Source organism: Anomaloglossus baeobatrachus, chromosome 6 (assembly GCF_048569485.1).
Source record: "Anomaloglossus baeobatrachus isolate aAnoBae1 chromosome 6, aAnoBae1.hap1, whole genome shotgun sequence".
NCBI classification, from domain to species: Eukaryota; Metazoa; Chordata; class Amphibia; order Anura; family Aromobatidae; genus Anomaloglossus; species Anomaloglossus baeobatrachus.
In genome coordinates this window covers 410,870,303-410,885,877 of record NC_134358.1, presented here as the reverse complement: position 1 = coordinate 410,885,877, position 15,575 = coordinate 410,870,303, and the positions used below count along the sequence as shown (strand labels likewise).

General features: G+C 42.2%; 1 protein-coding gene across 6 annotated transcripts in view; it reads left to right on the top strand.

Annotated features, from left to right (window-relative positions):
• GLI3 (GLI family zinc finger 3) overlaps positions 1-15,575 on the top strand; it is a 326,969-nt gene that overhangs the window by 264,165 nt on the left and 47,229 nt on the right. The gene's annotated exons all lie outside the window — the stretch shown is intronic.

The following is a 15,575-nucleotide window of genomic DNA, read 5'->3' as shown; positions in this document are numbered from 1 at the left end:
TCCTGCAGTTTGATACTGGCCATCAAGCTGTTTGCATGTTTGGCAGAAGATGACACAGGCTACATGGAAAATTGTAGTTGTACATGCTTCAGATGTCAGAGGGGATACAATTGTGTGAGCAAAAAGTAAGAAGGAAGTTCAAGCAAAGTTCTATCCAAGAAAGTAAAGCAGGGTAGTCTGAAAGGGAAGGTGCCATCAGAATATGACCTATTATTTCAATTAGGATTTTAGGGTACCTGTATTTTTAAAATGTGTTTATTTGATTCTGATTCGAAATCTTGTAATTTTCTCTCTGATCTGGGTCTTATACTAGACTCATATCATTTGTTTTGTACAGATGACTTTCAGCAGTCTCTTTATCAGTCCAGAGAGGTTCATAAAGACAGATAACTCCTCCACATCTCTATATACATTAGTTAAAAATGGATCAATCATTTACAATAGGTGATGTCACATCTCACCTCCTCCCCCTCTCTTCATGACGATCTTCATTCAGATTAACGCATGGCCGTATGGTCGCAGTACAGTGGCGCAACATTAGTGTACAAGGTTCAAACCTGCGGATTTCCTCTGGCTGCTCTAGTGTATGAGATTATTACTCCATATTCCAAATTATTAAATATTGGAATTATTATAGATTGGATTTAAGTGTCAGAGCAATTAAGTTTTATTTTTTTTCAATGAAACTCATTGATGGTATTGTGTCTCAGGGTTCTGTGGATCACTGAAATCAATCTCAGATACCTGTGATAATTAGTTTGCCAGGTGAGCCCAATAAAAGGAAAACTGGATGTTCCACAATATTAAGCAGGCCACAGTTTTCAAGTAACATGGGAAAGAAAAAGGATCTCTCTTCTGCCGAAAAGCATCAAATAGCTCAATGCCTTGGACAAGGGCTAAAAACATTAGATGTTTCAAGAAAACGTAAGCGTGATCATCGTACTGTGAAGAGATTTGTTGCTGATTCTGAGCACATACATGTTCGTGCTGATAAAGGCAGAATGAGGAAGGTTTCTGCCAGGCAAGTCCATCGGATTAAGAGAGCAGCTGCTAAAAAGCCATTACAAACCAGCAAACAGATATTTGAATCTTCTGGTGCCTCTGGAGTTCCTCGAACCTCAAGGTGTAGGATCCTTCAAAGGCTTGCTGTGGTGCATAAACCTATTATTCGGCCACCACTAACCAGTGCCCACAAGCAGAAACGGTTACAGTGTGCCCAAACATACATGAAGACTAATTTTCAAACAGTGTTGTTTACTGATGAGTGTCGAGCAATCCGATGTCGAGTAGGCTCTTTTAGGCTATGTGCGCACTTACCGGATTTTGCCGCGGATTTTCCGCGGATTTGCTGCATGTTTCGCTGCAGAAAATGTTCATAACATCTCTGCAGTGAATCACCAGCAAATCCTATGGAGAAAAAAAATCCTGTGCGCACTAGGCGGAATTTGACAGCTGCATGTTTTGCTACGGGAATCCCGCAGCAAAAACAAGTGCATGTCAATTCTTTTCCGCAGATCGCTGCGGGATTTCACTCCATTGACTCCAATGTTAATCATGAAATCCCGCAGGGAATAACGCAGGAAGCAAATTCTGTGCGATTCACTGCGTTTTCCTGCGTTATTCCCTGCGGTATTTCGCGGTTTACCTCCGGTAATGTACATCGCCTGTCTGCGGTTTTGCAGGGAAGTGATGTCATTACAGGAAGAGGAAGCAAAGCAGAGAGTAAACACAGACACACACAGACACAGATAGACATCACAGACACATAGAACAGACAGACATAGACACATAGAACACACATAGAAAGAAAACGGAAATATAGAAAACAAAGAACGTGGGCTCCGCTTCATATTTACCTTCCAGCCGAGGTAAGCACACAGCGGCGGCCCGGTATTCTCAGGCTGGGGAGGGAGAGGGGCAGGGATAATGTCCCCCGCCTCACTCCCCCTCCCGCAGCCGAGAATATCAGCCGCAGCTGCCCCGGCACTGTCGCATGCATTATGCGGCAGCACCGGCGTGTCCCCGGCTCTTCTTGCTGTCGTGTAGCAGTGGCAGCAAGGTAATACAAGGGGTTAATGATGGTGGGGGACCACCGCCATTAACTCCAGGCTTGATCATGGCAGCGTCTATGTGACAGCTGACATGATCAACCCGTAAGTAAAGTGAATAAAACACACACACAGAAAAATCCTTTATTTTAAATAAAACAAACAAGCCTCGTTCACCATTTTATTAACCCCTCCCGCACCAAAGCTCCGGCGTAATCCACAGGTCCTGCGCTGCTTACATCCAGCCGCGACTGTCACAGACACAGCGCTGAATGAATGCAGCAGACAGAAGTAATTACCGGTCATTTCCCACGGCCGGTAATGTGAACTCACTGCCGACCATGGGAAATGCAGCGATCTGTCCTCTATCTATCTATCCCTCTATCTATCCCTCTATCTGTCTGTCTATCTATCTATCCCTCTATCTATTCTTCTGTCTATCTACTATCTCAGAATTAAATGACTTTTTTTTTTTTTCTTCAATGTGCTTTATTGCATTGAATGCAATAAAGCACATCCCAACCCGCACGCGGCAAAACCGCGGCAATACCGCGAACAATACCGCGATAAAACCGCGGCAAACCGCATGCGGTTTTCGGGTGCGGTTTCCCGCGGTTTTTTACCGCGGGTGCGGTAATCTTTGAGAGCATGCGGAATTTTCTCAAGAAAATTCCATTTCCCAGTGCGCACATAGCCTTAGGGTTCCTGAAGGTATGAAAATGACCTCTGCAAAGTATATAGAGTTTCTGACTGACAACTTTCTTCCATGGTACAAAAAGCAGAAACGTGCCTTCAGAAGCAAAATCATCTTCATGCATGACAATGCCCCATCTCATGCTGCAAAGAATACCTCTGTGTCATTGGCTGCTATGGGCATAAAAGGAGATAAACTCATGATGTGGCCACCATCTTCCCCTGACCTCAACCCTATAGAGAACCTTTGAAGTATCATCAAGCAACAGATCTATGAGGGTGGGAGGAAGTTCACATCAAAACAGCAGCTCTGGGAGGCTATTCTGACATCATGCAAAGAAATTTAAGCAGAAACTCTCCAAAAACTCACAAGTTCAATGGATGCAAGAATTGTGAAGATGATATTGAAGAAGGGTTCCTCTGTTTAACATGTAAATTGGCCTGTTAGGATGTTTTGGATTTAAAAAGCTTTTTATTTCAGTGACTGTGACCTCCTAATGCTGCAAATTCCACAAATGAGCATTTTCAGTTTTTTAAAACATACGAAATGTTTAGAAACTCTACTGTGCCTAATAATTTGAAACAGTGCATTTTGACTTTTTTTAATTTTGAAGATTATACTGTTATCATTGGGAGGTTTCTTCATTAAAATTCGATGTATACTCTTAACGGGTGATGACTTTTATTAGACTGACTGTCATTTGCACTGACTATTTAGGAAAATCAGAAAAATATCATTGCATTATAATTTGGAGCATGTGAACATGTGAACACTGAAATATGATTCTGTATATAAGTGGGATCTTTTCCAACAACTATACAATAATGAGGAATTTCCAATGTAATTTGGAGAAAGTTCCACTTCAATAAAATATAATAATTGTGATAACTTTATACTTTTTTTCCCCTTAAAACAAAGAAATATTTTCTCCACTGCCCTCTTCTTTCCACTCAGCGGCTTTCCATTAACATGTCTATTTCTTTCTTCTGTTCCTCTCCTGTTGTCATGTTGTCCCCATGCTTGGCTAAAAACCGTTATGATTTCATCCCCATCCCAGACTTATTATCCATGGTTTATCACTTACAAAGCATATCAAGAAATTATGACTTTGTGACTTAAGATGTTTCCAAGATTTTAATCCACTCACTCGTCAAGTCTCAGCTAGCCGTGGCTGCCTCCGCCAAGCTGGCATCATATTAAGCTGTCCCGTCTCCAGCCCACTAAAAATGGGATTGTAAGACATGCCCGATTCACTCAGCATACTTCATAGTGCTCTCCAGAGTAAAGGGTTCTCCGGTATTTTATTTCCCTGTAATTTTACTAACAGAATATGTCTGTATGGTGACTTCATATAGCTCGGATTTCGGGTAATTTAACTATATGGATTATGGTTTTAAAATGGAACATCTTTTACTTTGGATTATCTCTTCATAGACAACAGCATAATATATAGGGGGGACATACTTTTTAGCAATTTTTTTTTCTAGTGACCCGCCCCAGAGCCGTGGGGTACTCAGTTCAGGGCATTTCATAATGGGATTATGTCACGGGGGGCCTGTGCCCGGTCCCGTGGCCCTGGTGGTCGGTGAAAGTCAGTAAATAATAAAAAAAAATAAAAAAAATATTAATAAAAAAAATAAAAAAAATAAAAGTATTTTGTGACGCCACCTACGGTTCCAGTATGGTTACTGGAGCTGCAGGTCAGACCTCTGGGGTGATGGTTAGGCAGCCGGTTGTTTACGCTTCCCGTAGGTGAAGCGGGATCCCCAGGGCAGTTTTAGTAGTACACAGATATGGCAGTTTTTCTTCACAGCCTTTTCAACTGTCATTTTAGTGCAGCCAGCCTATGGCTCCTCAGATGAAAGAAATAAAGTATGTCACACCATTTTATTAACTCAGACCAGATTTTACTTGCAGGTGTTAAAAAGAGGTTCAGTTTCTGATGTTACAGTTTTTGGGTGATCTGGGAACAGTTCAGGATCTCTACACCGGGTTAGATGTGAGGCCTTCCTTCTGCGCTGTGTCTCTCCTTGGTCCAAGGCTGCCTGTAGCTATACATTGACCCTCTCTTCCTCTCTTCACCTGTATGGTAGGTGGCGGGAGCTTCTCTAAGGGGCACTGCTGTACTCACTGCAGCCCCTAAGCTCTGTGTAGCGGCTTTGCCTTCAGGTGCTGCTGCGGCCAGGAGATCTGGAGTCTCCCTGGCCTCCGGTCTTTATTGCTGGGCAGATTAGATCCCTCACAATCTCGGATGCCAGTGTCCGGTAATCAGCGCTGTTCTTCGGGTATGAACCGATCTGACTCCTCTTTTTCCTCACTTCTGGATCCCTCAGTCTGTTACACAGCTAATCGTGCGGGCTAAGCACAGCCCTCTCCATTTTGATGTCTTCCCTCTCCTCGCTCGAGCTCAACTCCAACTGTCAACTGTCTGTCTGACTCCGCCTCCAAACCTGGATTTAAAGGGGACTTCACCTGAACTCTGCTTGTAGAGCTCCCCCTCCAGGCTTGGAGTGGAAGTGTTGTTTGTGGGATTACCTGATGTGGAGATCCTTCCCTGTCCCAGGTACAGGCATATTTATGGCAACTGAACCCTGGGGTGCCACACTACTACTAAATCATTATTCAATTTTGGATAATTGTACCCTTTTTGGGCAAAATTTGGGATGTCCTCATCCATGAAATGAATGCCCGCAAGGATACAAGACAACTATAGAGTCACGGGAATGAACAAACACCTTTATAGTAGGAGACTATAACTTTAGTGACCTGAACATTAAGGCCACGACATGCACATGATGAGGTCTTGGTTAGTATTTTTCCTCAGTATTTGTAGCTAAACCCAGGAGTGGAACAATAAGAGGAAAAGTATAATACCATGTTTTTCCTTTTTTCCAAAAATAAGACATGTCTTGTACTTTTTTTGGCCCCCAAAAAAGCTCTAGGGTTTATTTTTGGAGGAGGTTTTATTCTTGGAGAAACATGATTGGGGGTAAGTTTACCCCCCCAAAAAGCAAACCCCCCCACTTTCCAGGAGACTCAAACTTACCAGACCCGGACGTCTGCATGGCTCCCAGGTCCTCCCTGTGATCTCCGGTGGGTGCTGCACGCCATCCTCCCCTGCTTCTTGCTGACACACACACACAGCAAATCACACAAACATCAGATCACAGACTCACTCACTCATCACATCCAGCGTTAAAGAATGATGGGAGGAAGTCACGTGACCGCAGTTCCTGTAAGCAAGCATTGCGGCAGGTCCTTGCGCTCCACCGCACAGCCTCTCAGGATTCTGCCGGCCAGGAGAAATCGGTGTCGCTGGATGTGGTGAGTGTGTGTGATGCCATGTTTCTGTGTGTGATCCGATGTGTGTGATTTGATGTTTGTGTGTGTGATTTGATTGTGTGTGTGTGATCCAATTGTGTGTGTGTGTGTGTGTGTGTGTGAGATCTGATGTGTTCGGGTGTAAGATCGGATGTTTGTGTGTGTGATCTGATTATGTATGTGATCCGATGTTTATGTGTGTGAGATCAGATGTGTGGGGGTGCGATCACTGCAGGTCCTCTGCTCAGCGTCTGGTCAGTGTGATTACGGGGTGCCGCTGTCCATAATGAAGTGTCCTGCAGTATCTTTAACTTTTTTAGCTGCAAGGACACTTCATTATTGAACCACGACTAGGACTTATTTTCGGGGGAGGGCTTATATTTAAGCCTTGCTCCGAAAATGCCGAAAATCCCTGCCAGGGCTTATTTTTGGTGGAGGTCTTATTTTTGGAAAAACACGGTAGAAACATGGGCACCACTTCCATATTTATTACCCACTCCTGGTTTTGTCTTACAAATATTGAGGTAAAAAACTCACCAAATACTCAGCGTATGCACATGGTCTGAAAGGGTTTTCTTGTAATCATAAATACATAAAAATGCAAACTGCTTGTAAAAGGATCAGCTTTGCAATTTACCTCTTAAAGGAAATCTGTCTCCAGGTTTTTGCTCCCCCTTCTGAGAGCAGCATAATATAAAATAAAAGACATAGACTCTGATTCCAGCAATGTGTCACTTACTAAGCTGTTTGCTGTCATTTTGATAACATCAATGTTTTCTCTTCTGCAGATCTAGCAGTTATACAGAGCTCATGAATATGCTGGTCTGCCTGGCAGCAGTAGTCCTGTAATGATGATCTCCTGTTGATTAAACAGTGATTTTAGAAAAACTACACTAAGCAGCCCAGTAAGTGACACATCGCTGGAATCAGGGTCTCTGCCCCTACGTTATACTGCTCTCAGATGGGGTAGCTGAAACCTGGTGACAGATTCCCTTTAATAAAAATCCCTCTATTAAGAACTGTGGGATTTTTTATTCTAGTTAACGTTTTTGTACAGCTTATTGCTTATTACCTAGGTTGCCAGCCTATTTTACAATTTAATTATTTATTTTAGTCACTTACAGTATATAGTGCTATTAATTCCACAGCACTTTACAGATATGATCATCACTGTCCCCATTGGGACTCACAATCTAAATTCCCTATCAGTATGTCTTTGAAGTGTGGGAGCAAAGTGGAGAACCTGGAGGAAACCCATGCAAACACATACAAACTTCTTGCAGATCTTATCTTTGATGAATTTGAGCCCAGCGCTGCAAAACAACAGTGCTAACCACTGAGCCACCGTACTGCCTTTTATCAAAGGTGAACTTTTTCTATGTGAGGAGTACACTCTTTCAAGCTCCTTGAGCACGGCGGCTCAGTGGTGAGTCCTGTTGCTTTGCAGTCCTGTGTTCAAATCCCATCATCTGCACAGAGTTTATATGTTCTCCCCATGTTTTCCTCCCACACTCCAAAGACATACTGATATGTGATCCACAAATAATAGAGCTTGTGAGTGCTGCCCCCGAGCGTCCTCTGCACGCAGCACGGGTGAATGCATAGTTTGGGCCAAAACCTCAGCCGTGCAGTTGGCCTGAACTGTCAATCTTTCGCTAATGAGGAAAGATAATGAAAATAACCCTTTAATTAGTAAATATATTGGAGATTGCTAGATAAACTCACAATGAAAGAGTCTGTATAACTTCAGCCAGGTGTGAATATAGTTGCTAGGAAAGCCTGCACAATAGGGAACCTTGTTGCACCCAGCATGTACACTTCGGAGAATAACAACAAAAAATCCTGGCTCAGCGTTTCTGGCTCTTACAAGTGTGGATCCAGCCGATGTGGTCTTTGTAGGTTTATGTACAATACCAAATCCATCGTGAGAAATCAAGATGAGAATTTTACTATCAGTTCATTTATTAATTGTGCCACCACACATCTTATTTATGCGGCCACATGTACGATTTGCCACAAGGATTACGTCGGCTGTACCTCCAGAGCCCTTAGAGTTAAGGCCCTGTCACACACAGAGATAAATCTGCGGCAGATCTGTGGTTGCAGTGAAATTGTGGACATTCAGTGCCAGGTTTGTGGCTGTGTACAAATGGAACAATATGTCCATGATTTCACTGCAACCACAGATCTGCCAAAGATTTATTTCTGTGTTTGACGGGGCCTTTAGAATCTCAGAACATATCTGGGTACCCCTAACAGCGTCTGACCCTGCCTCATTAAGCTATGCCACACTAGTCAAAAAACGTTCCCTTTCTGGGTTAACTAGGCATTTTATTGAAAATCATTCAACAGATTTTTCGTCATTGATAGTTACTGGTATTGAATACATACCTCGACCCCCCCGAGGTGGGAACTGGTTCCAGGCTCTCCTTCTTGCTGAGGCAAAATGGATATTAAAACTCAATTCTAGATACCCTGATGGCCTAAACTACCGATCAGATCTACGGTACATTTTTTAGGAATATACCTTGAGATATATATATATATATATATATATATATATATATATATATATATATATATATATATATATATACACACATCTACCTATTTTTGAAAAATATTTTTTCCCTTTTTTTTTTCTTTTTTTTCCTCTGAGGCGAAATGGATATGAAAACCCAATTCTAGATACCCTGATGGCCCAAACGACCCATCAGATCTACTGTACATTTTTTTAGGAATGTCCCTGAATATATATACACATTTACCTATTTTTGAAAAATATAAAAAAGGTTTTTTGTTTTTTTTTTTCCTCTGAGGCGAAATGGGTATCAAAACCCAATTCTAGATACCCTGATGACCCAAACGGTACATTTTGTAGGAATATCCCTGGATATATATACACATTTACCTATTTTTGAAAAATATAAAAAAGGTTTTTTTGTGGGGTTTTTTTTCCGTGAGTAATTTATTCCATTCTCTGTGAACAGTCATCTATTCATATTGATCTATTTATTCTTATAATTATGTGCTATTAGCATAATATAATCTGGACTTATTTTTATTTCTGTTATTGTTCATATTCACATTATTTACATCCATGTGGATGGTCTTGCATCTTATAAGATCTAATGAGTCACTTATGTGCGTGTATATATATATACATATATGTATACTTATATATAATAATGTGATCTGATTTAATGTGAGCTTCTCTTCTTCACCTGTTTTCTCATGCAATTATGTTGCTTCCGCCCCTCCCCAGTGTCCGACTGATGGGTTAGTCTATTTTAGTAGTCTTGTTTTGCAGACGGGGCACTTATGACTAAGGACTTTTTTGTTTTTATTCAAGTCCGAAACGCGTAAAGCTCCCCCGTTATAGATACAATCTTGGGTCTCCACTACATGTTGGTTTTTAACGTTTAAAATAAAGGCTACGATGTTTTTACTATAAGGAGTTTTTTTGTGCCGGATCCCTCCTTCAACTTCTTACCTCTATGTAGATTGTGCATAATACGTGCGCACGTTGCTTTTATGAACGCAGCGATTTGGATGCTAACATTTGGACTCAAATCCGTGCGTTCATAAAATGAGCATGTCAATTATTTGTGCGCTTTGGATGCTGTTCCCACTCTGTCTATGGTGGGGGCAGCAGCCAAAGCGCATGAAATCGGCTTTTTTTTTTACAAAAAATCTGTATCCATTATGCAGTGTTTCTGCAGCAATTTGAAGCGCACATGTGTTGTCAAATCGCTGCAGAATATTCACCAGTTACGTGCACATGAGCCCTAAAAAAAGCATAAAAAACGCGTGTTTCTAAATCTGCATTCTTTTTGCATAGAGCTATGTTTTAGTGTAGAAATATCTCCAGCAAATAGTTAACCTGTGCACATACACTTAGCGTTTTTTGGGGTTTTTTATGTATGCAAAGCTGTTTATTACAGCAATGGCAAAACTGTAGTTATAAAAATCTCATCCATATGCTTTTTGTTTTTCCCTGACCAGTTTGGAAAACTGCAGCATGATGAAATCTGCAGCGTGACATTTCTTTCAGCATTTTTGCAGCATTTTTCATCCATAGAACGCAATGAAAATTTGAAAAAACACTGCCAAAAAACGCAATGGCATTTTTTGCAGTAGTTTTTAAGCATTTTTGGCGAATCAAAATAACTTTCTTAAAAATCTACTGTTGTTAAAGGGAAACTGTCACCAGAATTTTCTCTATTAAACTAAAAGAATCCCCTTCTGCAGCTCATGGGCTGCATTCTATAAAGGTTCATCTTGCTACTGGCCCCCCTTTCAGACCTAAATAACAACTTTATAAAATCTTACCTTTTGCTATGGTAATGAGGTTTGCTGGCCATGGGGGCGGGCTGTATTTCGTCCGTTATTCCCCCTTCTGCCACTGTTCGCCATCCCCCAGTGTTCATTTACATAGATGAGGCCGCCGCCCACATCTTCCACAGTGCTCCTGAAGTCTTGCGGGACTGAGCACTGTTTTCAAATCGTGAGCGCCGGTGATATTATTGCGCAGGCGCGAGATTATAGGCGGGTACTTGGATGACATTCACAGCGCCGCCCATAATCTCGCGCCTGCGCAATAATATCACCGGCGCCCGTGATTTGAAAACAGTGCTCAGTCCCGCGATAGTGCCACTGCGCATGCGCGAGACTTCAGGAGCACTGTGGAAGATGTGGGAGGCGGCGTCATCTATGTAAATGAACACTGGGGGATGGCGAACAGTGGCAGAAGGGGGAATAACTGACGAAATACAGCCCGTCCCCGTGGCCAGCAAACCTCATTACCATAGCAAAAGGTAAGATTTTATAAAGTTGTTATTTAGGTCTGAAAGGGGGGCCAGTAGCAAGATGAACCTTTCTAGAATGCAGTCCAGGAGCTGCAGAAGGGGATTATTTTAGTTTAATAGAGAAAATTCTAGTGACAGGTTCCTATTAAAGCACATATGTAATTTACTGTAAAAACTTATCAAAAGCGTCACAAAAAAAGTTGCAAAAATGCTGAAAAACAGGCTTTCCTATTCTTAGTACAGCGTTTTTACTGCCAAGGCAGCAAGTTTTAGATGACGAAAAAACAGCAAAAACGCTGCATGTGAATATAGCCTTAGGGCTCATGCGCACGTTGCGTAATTACATGCATTTACGCTGCGTTTAGCACTGCAGCGTAAATGCATGCGTCTATGTAGATTGTGCATGATACGTGTGCACGTTTCTTTTTTGAATGCAGCGATTTGGGTGCTAAAATTTTGACTCAAATCCGTGCGTTCGTAAAAGCAGCATGTCAATTATTTGTGCGCTTAGGATGCAGCTCCCACTCTGTCTATGGTGGGGGCAGCAGTCAGAGCGCAGGAAATCGGCTTTTTTGTACAGAAAAACTGCATTCATTACGCAGTGTTTCTGCAGCGATTTGAAGCGCACATGTGCTGTCAAATCTCTGCAGAATTTTCAGCAGTTACGTGCGCATGAGCCCTTACTGTTGTAACTAACATTTTAGAGCATTTAAAGGGGTTGTGCACTACACTGACACCCCCCTTCTCAATCAGCATATTTGCCCCATTACAATGACACTTATCTTCACCTCTGTGCCTGCGCCGTTCCTCCGGCACTCACATCAGGTTGGTACGTCACATGAGCCCTGCCCCCATCAGCAGCGGCTCCCCTCTCCTGGTGGACAACCCCTTTTACTTGATGGTGCTTGGTTTCCATTACAGTGAAATACTCTTCTTGTGCAAACATTTCTCGCTGCTCCTTGTAATGTATCAGCCCCTATCTTTTTTCCCTTTACCGATGACTGACGCCTCTTCTTCTTACTCATCGCCTTCACACTGTGCGCTCCCACGGTAAATACTTGCTATACCTATCCACATACTTGCCAGCTTATTGAAGCACAACACACAGCCCGCATACTGGCCCCGGCATTGTGTATGGGGCTGGTTTGTAGGAATGACTTTGTTTCAGCCAGCATTAATCAGTGAATATGGATTAGAAGCTGAGTTTCTGTTAAGATTCCTTCACTCATAATTCTGATCTCTTGGAAGTAACGTTTTAGGACATGTTGCCTATTAAGCTTTCTTACCCTTTCCAAAGGTTTCTTTTTTTCTTTTTCTTTTATCTACTCTTTATTTGGTTAAGCTTCCATGTACTAATGTGCTACTTCCAGAATCTTGCTGGAAAAGTAAAGCATCTTAAGGTTCATGTGGAGATGCTGGCATTGTAAAAAAAAAAACGAAGAAGAAAGCTTAGTCCCAGCTGAAAAAAGATGACCGTTACAGATGGTTTTTATTTGTTCAGCTTCGTGCTCTTTTTCCTACCCTGGACCTGTAGATGTAAAGGTTTTGTCCCAAACCAGTGACATTAGAGGTTGCTTTGATTGGACTTGGGGGCCTTTAATTATCACCAATTAACTAACCCTTAAAGGTCATCAGATTTTTTTTTTACTACATTTAATTTGAAATGCTGAGCGACGTTGTATCCGTTATTTATGGTGCACTCTGATGTAGTTTATTAGCATGACTAAGTGAATCCTGGACTCACGGCAGAGAAAGTACATACATAGGCTGCCAAGTGAGGATGGTGCCAAGTTGATGAGACTCTGCAGACCAGCTCTTTTGATTCCTGTAATAATTTTAGTGAATTCCTCCATGTTGGAAATGAGCAATAAAAACCAACAATGTGCTACGTGTTTAATAACAGGACTGGGTAAACCTGTTCTAGACCTGGCTGATCTCCCTAATGGTATCCTGTCTGCCTTCTCTGCAGGAAACGGGTTCGGCTTCCTTCAAGGCTTATGTGGCTAGAAGTTATCTTGGGATTTATGGCCACGTGTACCGCTCTCTATGCACAAAGTGTAAAATGTGGTATTAACAGAAATTTTAATGCATCCTTTAAAATAATGTAACAATTTGTTAGCCTACGTTTTCCTTTTTATCTTGTTAAGATGTCTCTCCAGTTATATATTGTAGTTAAAAGGAATCTGTCAGCAGGTTTTTGCTATGGAGTCGGAGGTGAATGATGTAGGGGTGGAGAGCCTGCTTACAGCGATGTGTCACTTACTGGACTGTTTGATAGAATCCTTGTTTTGTCTCTTGTAGATGTAGCAATGCTTCTGTATAACTCCACAGATTAGTTGGACTGGCTTGCATTGGATATTAAGGGCCTGATTCATCAAGACCAGTTGTTCCATCCCATATATTGCGAATTTATGCTGCAGTTGTCAAATGCCCACCAATATCATAATAATGACTTTACGGATAAGTCATCAAATGTTAAGTCCCAGACATCCCATTTAATCATTTAAATTCCGTGCCTCTCAACACTTATAACTCCAAAAATACATAAAACTGCACTCTAGAATGCTAACAATGAATAAGGGAACTCTGGTATTACATTACTGCTATAGGAATATTTGGAAAAAGAGATACTTAGCTTCTGTATTGGTCAATGCATTTGAGCCCGGTAACCAATGACAAGGTGATCTCTTATATACTGGGACCCTAACTTAAATGCCTCTATTTGGGTTAAAAACCTACATGTCTGGGCAGAAAGCTTCCAGCTATAAAGGAAGGTGGACAAAGCCTGTTTATAGGACGGAGTGCTCAGTCAGAAAGAAAAGCACTTATAGTCCTGTAGTCCCCATGGGTTTTCCCCATGAACAAAGTTAAGTTCAAAGTTGATTTTAATCAATAGATCTTGGAATAATAATAAGTTCCACAATTGGAAGTGTTATATAAAATGTTCCTGTACTGAGATCATCTTATATATGTGTCCCTGCTGTGTGCTGTGTAATAGCCGTGTCTGACTATACAGGAACATGGTCTGATCATACCACAGCTCCTGGGCAGAGGAGGAAGTAAAAAAGTATTCAGTAAGCACAGAATGGGATCATAAGGGAATCTTTTGGTGATTGAGAACAATTCCTTTCCTTTAACAAATGTTACTTTAAAGAAATAATTCTTTGCGATTCCCCTCTGTGCTATCTCTATATTTTCTTTGACTTCCACCTCTACCCAGCAGCTGTGGTATGATCACACCATGTCCCTGTACGGTCAGACACGGCCATTACACAGTACATAGCAGGGACACATATATAATATCTCAGCACAGGAACAGGTTTTTTTTTAAAAACACATCCATTTGTGGAACTTATTATTATTCCAAGGTCTATTGATTAAAATTAATTTTAAAATTAACTTTGTTAATGGGAAACCCACTTTAACCCTTTACGACCAAGGACATGTATATATACGTCCTTGGCCATGTCTGTCCCTTTAATATGGGCTTGTGCAGGGAGCCTGCATTATTCCCCACATATGTCTGCTGATCTGATCAGCAGACATGTGCAGCTAGCCAGCACAAGTGGATCTCTGATCCACATGTGCCTGTTAACACCTTAGATCATGCTGTCAAACTTTGACAGCACAATCTAACGTGCTCTGGCGGGGATCGCACCATTCCCTGCTGCTGTCTGCGCTCCTGTGATGCGATCAAGGGGTGCCAGTGGGTTGCCATGACAGTTTAGGTCACATGGTTATTGTTCCGAGATCTTATGGTTAAAATTAACCTTGTTCATTGGAAAACCCATTTAAGGGTTTATCCTTAGCCTGACTTAAGGCCGCTTTACACGCTGCAATATCGTTACCGATATCGCTAGCGTGCGTACCCGCCCCCATTGTTTGTGCATCACGGGCAAATCGCTGCCCGTGGCGCACAAAATCGCTCTGACCCGTCACACTACTTACCTGCCTAGCGACGTCGCTGTGACCGGCGAACCGCCTCCTTTCTAAGAGGGCGGTTCGTTCGGCGTCACAGCGGCATCACTAAGCGACCGCCCAATAGAAGCGGAGGGGTGGAGATGAGCGGGACGTAATATCCCGCGCACCTCCTTCCTTCTGCATTGCCGGCGGCCGCAGGTAAGGTGAGGCTCCTCGTTCCTGCGGTGTCACACGTAGTGATGTGTGCTGCCGCAGGAACGACGAACAACATCGTACAAGCAGCAGCAACGATAATTGAGAATAGGGGGGGCATGTCACCGATTAGCGATTTTGCACGTTTTTGCGCCGATTTAAAATCGCTCATAGCTGTCACATACAACGACATCACTAAAGCGGCCGGATGTGCGTCACAAATTCCGTGACCCCAACGAGATCGCTTGAGCGATGTCGTAGCGTGTAAAGCGGCCTTTACTATGCATACTGCTGCCACTACTGCCGCCAGCCATTGGAGTTTCAGCATAGGAACACTGTTGAATCCATACGGTATGTATATTACTGTTTCATATTTTAAGCTATTTGAAGGCTATAAAAAAACTTTAGCTGTCACTCTGGATTTATAATTTATGTTCATGAATCTCACTTCTATTGTACTGCGATCAGAAGAAGAGGTAGAAGTGTTCTCTTCTAAGAAGACATGAACCTTTTGATGAGCCCAACAGTGGTTACAGAAAAAAGTCTTGAAGCATAAAATTTGTCTCCCAGTTGCAACGCTCTTGCCATAAA